This window comes from Tachypleus tridentatus, chromosome 8 (assembly GCF_004210375.1).
Source record: "Tachypleus tridentatus isolate NWPU-2018 chromosome 8, ASM421037v1, whole genome shotgun sequence".
NCBI lineage: Eukaryota > Metazoa > Arthropoda > Merostomata > Xiphosura > Limulidae > Tachypleus > Tachypleus tridentatus.
The window spans coordinates 99,861,291-99,873,689 of NC_134832.1; positions in this window are offsets into that span (position 1 = coordinate 99,861,291).

Here is a 12,399-nt window from a genome sequence, read left to right on the forward strand (position 1 = left end):
GCTTTTCAGAGGTTCGATGTTTTTATAAGTTGGATTTTGTTTGTTGTTTTTGAATTTCGCACAAAGCTACTCGAGGGCTATCTGTGCTAGACGTCCCTAATTTAGCAGTGTAAGACTAGAGGGAAGGCAGCTAGTCATCACCACCCACCGCCAACTCTTGGGCTACTCTTTTACCAACGAATAGTGGGATTGATCGTGATATTATGTTGCCCCCACGGCTGAAAGGGCGAGCATGTTGGATTTTGACTAATTGCATTGTTATACACAAAGGCCTGGCATGGCCAAGCGCGTAAGGCGTGCGACTCGTAATCCAAGGGTCGCGGGTTCGCGCACGCGTCGCGCTAAACATGCTCGCCCTCCCAGCCGTGGGGGTGTATAATGTATAATGCGAAATTCCAAAACAAACAAACAAACGTTATACACAAAATTCTTAATCAAAATATTATATTTAATTTAAAATTGATTTTATCGAGAAATAAAAAACATTTATAAGACTTCTAGTCTGAAAATATTTTCATCTTATTCTCTCTATCTGTATAACATAATATTTATACTACAAAACTAATAATTACTTAAACAAAACGTTTTTTTTATATAATTCTATACAGGCTCTTTTGGGTCAGCGTCAAGTATGTCACTGTCGGTGCGCTTACAACGCTCAAATATGGGTTCGATATATACGCTGATCGCAGCACATCTAAACCATTATGTGGTTTTGTGCTTACGAACAACTGTATACATAGGATTGAGTATGTTATATTAAACCTATTTTGAACAATCAGTTCAGCAAATCACGTGATAGCTACATCCGATATAAAATAATGATCAAAGGACTTGTAAAAAACCTATACTTTGATATTGTTTGGTGTTTCTTAGGTAGAAAAAAAAATTGACTGTTTTTGGGAATGTAATGTAATCGTGCTTTTTAACGCAAAATCTTTGTACAATCAAATTACAAAGATGTAGCCTTCCCAAGGACTCAGCAGTAAGTTTGAAGGCTCTTAGCATTGAAAACTGGGTTTTGATGATCGTGGTGAAAACAACATAGCTAGCCCATTGAGTAGCTTTGTACTTAACAATAAGCAAACAAAAAAAATGTGATTATGTCAAAGATTTAGAATTTTCAAAACAGGAATATTACCTTTACCTGATTTATTGGAAAACAAAAGAATAAGAATGAACTTGGAGCACCAGGACAACCCCAAATGAGACTATTGGCAAGTCGTGTACAAAGTGCAGTGTCTTTTAACAGCTGAGAAACGACGAAGTCAATGACAAGAACTTTTCATCAGTCCCAGATAACAGTATATAACACATTTAAGAAGAACCTTAGTCTGGAAAAGAGACACAATGTGTATATACACAAGTTGCTTTCACAACACATCTATTCAACCGTCATCTACACTAACTAGCCACAGATTGAAACGGTTATTGGTCTAGTAAATCTGAGATTTAACCCCAAACATATTTCAACACAATTTATTTTGCCACTGTTCTTTTAGAAAACTATACCCTTTAACGTACAGTAAAATCCTTAGGAATTCCAACAGTGAAACGTGCTAAGCTTTGATGAAATGATTTTGTTAACGAAAAATGTTGGGGTTGTTGCGCACACCTACAGAGTGTTGGCGTCAGACTGTGCTCTATTCACCACGGATGTTAAAAACGGTTTTTAGCCTTGTAAGCCTGCAGAATTGCCGCCGAGCGTAATGGTGCGAGAAAACTATAGTGTATTTACAATTTTTACTTGTTGATCAATTTTCTTTATCGATGGCTCATTTGTCTTATTGTTTTTATTTTTGAAATTCTATGGCGTTTTAAAGTATACTCTTCAAAAAAGGAAACGCGAAAGGCAAAATATGAGACAAATTGTTAACAAGTTTATTCCGGGTAGTTCTGTTTGACATGTGTGAATCTTTGCACATTCACTGCTGAACATCCAAAGTCTGCAAAGGCGAAGTCCACGCTCACTAGGTGAAGTTTAACGTCACTCAACGTCAATAATGAGTATGCCCCCCGTGAGCATCAATAACTGCTTGGCGTCTCCTGCTCATGGAAGCGATGAGATGACAAATCACATCCTGTGGAATGGCTGTCCACTCAGCCTGCAAAGCTGCTGCAAGCTGAGGTAGTTTGCAGTTGAGGTTGTTGCCGTCGCAGACGTCAATCCAACTCGTCCCAAAGATGTTCGATGGGGTTTAAATCTAGAGATCTGGAGGGCCATGGAAGAAGGTTGATGTTGTGGTGTCTCAGGAAGACAGTGGTGAGTCAGGCTGTGTGAGGACGAACGTTGTCATGTTGAAAAACGTCGTTGACGTTCACCATGATGGGTTGCACATGGGGCCTAAGAATCTCGTCGACGGTTGCGTACGGTCTGATCGGAAATCCTACGGAGCCCTGGTATGGTTGAGGCAGTAGACGTTGCAGTGGTGGTCCTATCCCGAAGGTGACGTAACCGGATGTAGCGATCTTGTGCGGGCGTGGTCACACGAGGTCTGCCAGATCGTGGACGGTCACGAGTTGATCCATGTTGTTGGTGACGATTCCATAGCCTTGTGATGGTGCTTGGGTGGACATTCCCAGCTCTGGCAACATCTTATCAAGATTCGCCTGCTTCCAAGCGACCAATGGCGTTGTTGCGTTGTGCTTCAGTCAGTCTTGGCGTAACTGTATTGCGTGTCGGTGGTTTAACACTGAGCTATGGAAACCGAGAACCCGTCACTTTTATAGGGATTTTGCACATGTTGCACTTGCAGAACATGCAGATCTCTCAAACAAATTTATTGGACACGCATGCCTTTTGGCGAAAAATCCGATGTTTTCCTCCGTTTTCAAAGTGCACAACTTTTATTGTCATTTTGGTCTGGCAATCAGTGCCTTAACACGTGTAATATTACATACTCTGAGCTTGTAACGTTATTACATATATTTCTCTTTCAAATAACAAAAATATCCCTTTTGCGTTTCTTTTTTTGAAGAGTATATTAGGTTGCTCTTTGTGGTGTAAATACAACTTTTTGGGACAGTAGCTTAAACATATACACAAATAACATAAAAACTTGATTTTTCATGTAGTTTTCGTGTCCAAAACTAGTTACAGACAGTATTCTTTCTATTACAGTCTGTACATCGGATTCTAGTGTTTATACGATATGTTGTTTTCATAAGTAATCCATTCTTAATGGCCTGGCTGGCCAAGTGCGTAAGGCGTGCGACTCCTAATCCGAGGATCGCGGGTTCGCGCCCGCGTCGCGCTAAACATGCTCGCCCTCCCAGCCGTGGGGGCGTATAATGTTACGGTGAATCCCACTATTCGTTTGTAAGGTAAAAGAGTACCCCAAGAGTTGGCGGTGGGTGGTGATGACTAGCTGCCTTCCCTCTAGTCTTACACTGCTAAATTAGGGACGGCTAGCACAGATAGCCCTCGAGTAGCTTTGTGCGAAATTCCAAAACAAACAAACAAACCCTTCTTAACATAATTTAAATGTTACCTTGTTATCAAATGAATCAATATTAATAAATTCAAGTGTATTTTAAAGTACATACCTAAAATGATACATATATATATATATATCTTATGAAATGTGCGTAGTGTTGTTTTTCAGTTAGTTTTGTAAAGAGACAAATGTTGGTTGAATATCACGATAAAGTTAAGGTCTTCGATAACAGCAGGTTGAATATTTGTTTAAGGATAAAAATTATTAGCAAAAGCAATATTTATGATCTCTATGTGTGTGTTGTTTGTTTCTTACTAAGCATTTACAACGGATAAATGGAGTTTACATACTGAACCTATCGATAACAAACAAGATGTTATCGTGTTAACAGAAAATGGCCGAGATGGAATCAACCAAACTACTGCAAAACTAAACTTCATTGCTGTGGTATCTGATCGGTGAGTACACAAACACTGTAGAAAACCATAAGTTAAGCAACAAAGCACCGATAGTAAATTAATATGAAAATCTCGTAACTTTGATATTGATACGCTTTGAAGAGTTTTATGTTCAAATGAAACATAATTTGTATTTAAAAAAGACTATTTTTTCTGTGATCAATTAGTAGATAGGCTTAGAGAAAAAAAGGACTTTGAGCTTGTTCCAGCTAAAATATTTGAATTTCAAGAATTTTGTAACACAATGAATGATTCTTACCCAAGCAGCTTCGACATATCATCAGTTGATGAAGCAATATGGTCTTCTCATGGACATTACAGTCTCCATTGAAAACTAATTGTAGTTAAATATAAATGTTTAAATATAGCCTCAATAGGTTAAACAGTTATGCGTGCAGTAAGGCCTGAAGTTTTAATACCTCCAGTTTAGATAGGCTCAGGGTTACAAAGGCATCGTCATTTTACTTCCGGATTTTTAATTGACTTCTCGCATAGCGAAGAGTTATCATACTCATAGTCAGAGGTATAGTTCTGTGAAACTAGCGATGCAATAATTCATGGATTTACCATTCCATTTGTAGGCGATCATCAAGTTGTTTAATAAGTTGAGATAACACTGACCATAATTTTCGCACTACTGATGGAAAAATATATTTTATTGCACTGTTATTGTTACAGTTTTTACGATTACAAATATAAATGTGAAATTCTTGAGTTTAAGACACAAAGTATCAGCATAAGGAGTAGCCGTTATGAGGCGGATGGACGTTCACTTTTATAAGCCACAAGCTATGAAACAATAAATTTTGTTAATTAGTTTGTCTATTCTGTGCATGACAGATCCTACAGTAAATAATGAGGCAGACGACAAGAAACATATCCAGAACTGTTTTGGCTGAATATAATTATTTCATCATCAAATTCGTTCACACTTTTCTTTGGAATCATCTTCTGTTTTGAGGCCCTAATGTATGGCGGTGCATGGATGATACAATACTGTCTAATTATTACATCAGTAGCTCTGTGGACATTGAATCAGTCTTCTTTTATTTGGGCCCGGCATGGCCAAGCGTGTTAAGGCGTGCGACTCGTAATCCGAGGGTCGCGGGTTCGCATCCTAGTCGCGCCAAACATGCTCGCCCTTTCAGTCGTGGGGACGTTATAATGTTACGGTCAATCCCACTATTCGTTGGTAAAAGATTAGCCCAAGAGTTGGCGGTGGGTGGTGATGACTAGCTGCCTTTCCTCTAGTCTTACACTGCTAAATTAGGGACGGCTAGCACAGATAGCCCTCGAGTAGCTTTGTGTGAAATTCCAAAACAAACAAACAATTCTTTTATTTTACGATAACATGGCACCGAGCAAATCGTATGGCAAAACAATTATTTTGTCCCCAACATCTGCAACTGTTAAACACTATGACCTTCACGTGCATTATCAGGTCAGAAGACAGATGAAATCAATTTAAAATACAGGTATACAAGAGAGAGGAGGATCGTCTGTGTTGATCAAATAATGAATAAACGTTCTGATGATCCTCTTGCACCACCTTCGTTACTCAACGTAATTAAATGTAGTTATAAAACATACTGTTCAACTCTAAGAGACAGTTTCAGGAAGCATGAACTTCTGTGTTCATCAGAATATAGGGAACGTCGTGGAGTAAGCTGTGAATATTCTACAATTCTTTTTCCTGTTGACAGCGATGATGAATAATATAACCAATCAGGCAATATATGTGGATTGTTGTCCGCATTTTTCTTTACTAACATTCAAAGTCATTTTTGTAGTTTTCAAGTTTCTTTTTAGATTAAAATAAATTATTGCGACAAAAGGATAATGTTACACCCACTTAAACTTTTTTGTGTTATAATGAATCTTATAAAGAACACAAGATTGTTTGTTGTTTTCAACAAGCGTATCGAAGATTACAATTCTCATTTTCTATATTTGTATTTATTTCAGTAAAGAAACACATGTTAAGTCGAACACTAATATTATATATAGAGCTCTAAGCCTTGCATCAGTAAGTAAAAGAATGTGTCAAACAAATTTAAAACTACTTTGTTGACTCGAAATTAACTGAGGATTGAAAACTTAATCTTTTACAATAAATTTTTCACCCTCTTTTTTAATTAACACTTCTTACTGAAAAACAACTGCACCTTACACAAAACGTTAAACTTTGTATACCATGTCTGTAACGCAATGAAACTGAGCCATTTTTCATCAAAATAAATGAAGAAATAAAAAGTTATCTTTTTCTTAGTTTTTCACATTTTTATTTGTGAAAATATAGTTTTTACACACCTCTCCTAAAAAGTTATGTTTCACTTCCACGATTTGTTATGTTTTTGATAGCGTACATTCAATCAAATGCACCATATTTTATTAATATTAATATTTTTTATGGGTTAAAGGCCAAAATCGTGTAGATTTCCTGATTATATTAGTTATTCCATAGGAAGACATACCGATTATACTACCAGATACAGGACCTATGGTTTCTCTATTATAAGACCCTTAAAACGTGTGTTTAGAAATCGTCGTCCTTGTACACTAGATGGATTATGAAAAGCCTGCAAGGAGGAGAAGTGTGCTTTATACAAGGTAGCATTAAGATAAGCCCTTTTGCTCTTCGCAATTGAAACTACGCTGCAGGGCAATCGTCAAGATTAATCGTTCTATAATAGAACATGACCGAAAATATTAACTGTAAATACATAGTAAAGCTCCAAAATAATATTAATATGAAGTAATCATATTAATCTCGGAAGTCAATGAGACAAGGGACTTAGACTTTATATTTCTAGATATCAACTTGAGTACTGAATGAATTATATATCTATATATGTGTTTGTATGTCTGAGCATGGAAAATTATTTCATTGAAGGTTTAAGACCTGAACACCTTTCCTCTTTGTTTTTTTTTCCTTAACACACGTTAGTAGTGTGTGTATACACATAATACTGCTTTGCTAATGTTCAGTGCTCTGAATTTTTCTATTCTTAAAACACTATGCTTTATTCAGTTTTAAAGCATGATTGAGTTCCATTTGTGTTTATTATATTGTTATTTTCTCTTTATACATACATATTATAGGCTTATAGTTTAAAGTAGGAAAGCATATATCTTCTTCAGTATTCATCAGTTTATTATGAAGGCAGGTAACCTACCTACACATGTTATAATATAGAAATGTTCGATATATATATATATAATAGCGTTAAGGCACTTTTTGTACACTGTACAAAACCCGATAAGTCCTATAACCTATAAGACTGAAAATCGAGTTTTGACGCTGTCTCTGAGCACTATACAGATAGGTCATTGTGTAGACTTGTGTTTAACAAACATTAACAATATGTTTAGGATGAGAGGGGTAATTTTAGAAAATATCGGATTTTTAGAGTTCAACAGTCAACTCCTTTTCACACAGTTTTTAAATATTCTTATGCGTGTTGTTTATTTACACCTTAAAGCAATGTTAAGTGATAGGGAAATATAGTTAATTATCAGTGATATTCTATATTACATGTTCTAATGCAAAAAATATATGTTTTTTTGGAATTTCGCACAAAGCTACTCGAGGGCTATCTGTCCCTAATTTAGCAGTGTAAGACTAGAGGGAAGGCAGCTAGTCATCACCACCCACCGCCAACTCTTGGGCTACTCTTTTACCAACGAAAAGTGGGATTGACCGTCACATTATAACGCCCCCACGGCTGGGAGGACGAGCATGTTTAGCGCGACGCGGGCGCGAACCCGGGACCCTCGGATTACAAGTCGCGCGCCTTACGCGCTTGGCCATGCCGGGCCACAAAAAAAAACTTAATTGTTTATTAGTATTTAATGGTTTAGAGATGTATTGAGTTCAGATAAATTTCAGAACAAAGTCTTTCATAAGATATTAATGAAACCATCTTTGGTTATTTTGTAAATTGAATGTTTCAGTTTCTGGTTCGATTATCGAACCACAAATCTTCAATGATATGTGTACAGAAATAAATTTAATTACAAAGTAAAGTTCATATTGGGCTTTCTGCGCTCTGGCCACCATATGTATCGAAAGCCGGATTCTAGCGTTTGTTGTGCCACTGGAGGGATACAAAATGAATAAAATATTTCATAAGGAAAAAACATCAAAAAGCATTAACGTTCCAGTATGAAACAATTCATACCAAGTAGGGCTAGGTTTTGTCTGGAACTCACTCTTATTTCATTACTAGGTGGCACCACTTGACAAATCAAAGGGATATTGTTTCAGAACTAGAGCAAAAGTTAACTCCTCGAAAATTAAGAGTACTTATTCCAAGTCATTTTATAATATATACATAGTTTTTAAACACATGCTGACATATCTCAAAGAAAAAAACAACAACTCCAAATCACTTCATCTTTTCCAAATAAACCAAAACATTTTTTGATTTCGTACTGAATGTGTAGTTCATTAAATAGTTACTAGTTAATTGAAGAAAATAATAATCTATAGTAAATAATACGGTGTTAAGTAATCCTAACCCTAATTCTATAGTGTTCTGAAATAAACAATATTGATGTAATAGTTGCTGTCAAACAGTTTGCTAAAAAAAATGTCTCTCGGCCATTATTATGAATAGTTGTTTGGTCTTTGTGCCACGTACTTGCCACCAAATGATTCTGCTAGTGCAAAATCTCATACAAAAGCTACCAAACCTTATCTGTTCTGAGTAATAACTGTTCTTTCTACATTCCTGGTGTTTATTGGATATCCTTCTTCCTCCGTTGCTAAATATAATAAATCTACATAATCACATTTATGACATATTAATATTCATCTCTTACACATCCATTGTAATCAAACATCGACACTAACTTCTCACATAGCTTGTAACCCTCTGCTAGCTCACCAGTTTCTTAGCTGGAATGAACTCGTATGAAAAAACAACGACAAAAACTGCTCCATTTGCCATATTCTAGCTGGCTCGAATAGTCTTGGAAATGTACAAAAAGCCTCGTTAGCTCTGGACACAGCAGGTACAGTGTAGTAAGACATATTATTATCTATTCTTTACTTTCACTCAGACTTTCCGACTAATAACAACCACAGCTGTTTATTTGTAAAATATGTTGTTAGTTTCAGTGATAAGATTTCGTTCGTTCCACGTAAGAATCTCAGATGAAGCTAGGTTTAGTAGAAATGTACCCCACTGTTAATTTCACATATTAACAAATACATAAAGAGTATGGCCAGGTTGTTAAGGCCCTCGATTCATAATCCGAGGGTCGCGAGTTCGAATCCCCGTCGTCCGAAATAAGTTATAGTACGTAACACATGGAAGTGAAAGAGTTCGAATAAGAACTACACTGCGAAACAGCAAAACATTGAGAGTAGGGGTAGCTAAGACTTTCTAAGGGTTTATCACATCTGTTGATCTCAGTAGTATGTGTGTATTAGTGTGTTATTAACCAAGAAGCTAGATATCTGTGACCTGTCCACCGTAGGTATCGATACTCTATTCTTATACGCTCTCAGGGGGCGTTACATTAGTTATCGAATTAAACAAAGATACATTTTTCTTGAGACAGTCAGTAGTTGGTTCTACCTACAAAACCAGTTACTTATTGTTACTTTGACGCTTTGTCACCAGATGGCTCAGCAATATGTTTGAAGTCTTACAACGTTAAGAATTTGAGTTCGATACCAAAGGCTTTTTTCTAATATAACCAAACAAACAAAACAGTTAATTCTTTACAGTAATAAAAACAATATTAACATTATTTATTAGAAAAAAAAAGCAAGTTTCTTTATACATGTATCGTGTTGTTTATAAATATTGTAATTAAATATTACAGTAAATAATGGAAATATAATTTTTGTAGATTCTTAAAATTACATTTTTTGTCCATTTACAATGGCGGATCATCAATAATTCACATATAAAAGGTTAAAATGTAGTATATTAATACAAATATTATCTTTAAATATTTCTTATTCTTTTGGAATTAAAAATATCATTCTTACATTGATTGATAAAATGATGTTTATTGAAATTTTTATTTTAGCCTTACACTGGTGGGTAATTTTTGAAAAGTCGATTTTAAAAGTCCACATATTGTATTATATTCAAAATGCACTTTAACGTGATATTAACTACTGAAGAGAGTAATGGAAATTACATAAAGAAAGCGAGTTACTTAATTGAGGATGAATTCCTTACTATTTCCTATTATCACTCTATCATATGATCAGTTATAATCTATGTTTTTCCCCATGAAAGGTCTAAGTTTGTCTGCGCCTTACTATTATAGTATACCATTTAATCACGTACAATAAAGTGAAGATGGTATCTTGTATCTTATTCTTATCCTTTTAATACTGAAATGGTTTTAATATTGCAAAACGAAAGGCAGCCACAATCTGCATGGAATCCTTTCTTTACTTTTGTCAATTTAAAAGTGTGTTAGCCTAAATACGCCTGGTTCGAACCACCGTCATACCAAACATGCTGGCCGTTTCAGCCGTGGGGCTTTGTAATGTGACGGCCAATTCCACTATTCGTTGGTAAAAGAGTAGCCCAACAGTTGGCGGTGGATAGTGATGACTAGCTGCGTTCCTTCTAGTCTTACACTGCTAAATTACGGACGGCTAGCTCAAACAGCCCTGGTGTAGCTTTGCGCGAAGTTCAAAACAAACCAAACCAAAACCGAAATACACTTTTAAAGAATACGTGGGTTCCGACCTAAATGGGAACTATCTTGATTACGAATACTTCACTTCACTTTTGGTTGTGCTTTATTAGTCACCCAGCAGATTTTTAAGAGGTTCTCTCAACGCACACTACAAATAAGGTTAGACTATATTTTATCACAGAACAACCCTCTCAATTTAAGGTTTGAGAGGATGTCAAGTCAAATTGTGATATACGTTTTTCACTACAGGTCGTTATTTAAGAATTGACTGCTGGGCGCTGTACTAACTAAACATGTCATGTAAACGAACTGGCATACACAGTGACTTGCGTGTGACTGATAATTGTGAAAATATAAACAAGAATGTTACTGATAGCGACGTCGATAATGATGAGAGTTGTGACGAAAACGTAAACTGAAGCTTACAAAACTACATGTATGCACTGTACACAGGTGCTTGTAATGTTTTATTGAATAAACTGTCAAAATGAACTTCATACATCATGTTGCCATCTTTGTGTTTATGCAACGTTTGCTAACCATTTTTATAGGTCAAGAAAGATGCGCGGATGTGTCTCATAGCATTCAAATTAATTTGGTAAACGAAACCAAATGTTTCTTTAACACGTCTATTGCGTATTCACTCTAACAATTCAAAACATATCAGGAGAACCCAGCGGCACAACAGTGTGTCTTCGAACTTACAACGCTTGAAACTGCGTTTCGATACCCGTGGCGAGCAGAGCACAGATAGCCCATCGTGTAGCTCTGTACTTAACTACAAACAAACAAACATATTAAGATATAAAGCTAGCTAACTGTATAACTTTGATACAGTTACTTGCTATAGATAAACCTGTAAAGTATTCTCCATTTGTACGTTAGACATTGAAAGACAATAACAATAAATACTCGTTTGTAATATTTGTGTTTCTTGTGATAGTAATATTAAACTCTGGTCTATAAAAACAAAAGTTAACACAAAAAAAATGTTAGTTAGTTTATGTTATAAAATATTAAAATAGTATTAGGTTTTTTTTTAATGGGTTTATTTTTCTTTCGTTATGAAAAGATTTAATAAATAAAACATGGATTTTATCAAGCAAGTTGTTTTGTTTTGAATTTCGCGCAAAGCTACACGAGGACTATCTGCGCTAGCTGTCCCTAATTTAGCAGTGTGAGACTAGAGAGAAGGCAGTTAGTCATCACCACCCACCTCCAACTCTTGGACTACTCTTTTACCAACGAATAGTGGAATTGACTGTCACATTATAACGCCCCCACAGCTGAAACAGCGAGCATGTTTGGTGCGACGGGGTATTCGAACCTGCGACTCTCAGATTACGAGTGGAGTGCCTTAACCACGTGGCCATCCCGGGCCTTTATCAAACAGACGTGAGGTGGTATTATTCAGTTTTTCGTCTGTTTCTTTTATAATAAAGCCACATACAGCTCATGTGCTGTGTTTAGTGTGGTGCATTGAACTTCGGATTTTGGCGTCGTAAGTCCGTAGACTTAGCACAGTCCTACCAAGAGACTTTATTTGTATGAACATTTTTAATGATCTTCATTTGATTCTTTATTTTTCTGTCTTTTAAGCTTACATCATGATAAAATGTACAAAATTAGTTAAATCATGCCTGCATTTTCAATATGATAATGATTTTCACCAGAAGTGTTTTCATTATCTCTTAATTGAACTATAGAAACTTTAGTTTCTTGCGCTTTGACTTTAAATCAAGATTTTGTTAGAAATTAAGCAACTTGAAGCTGTAGTGTTTTGAGTTTTAAATATATAAGGCGCAAATGTTAACACATGGTTTTGTCTATTA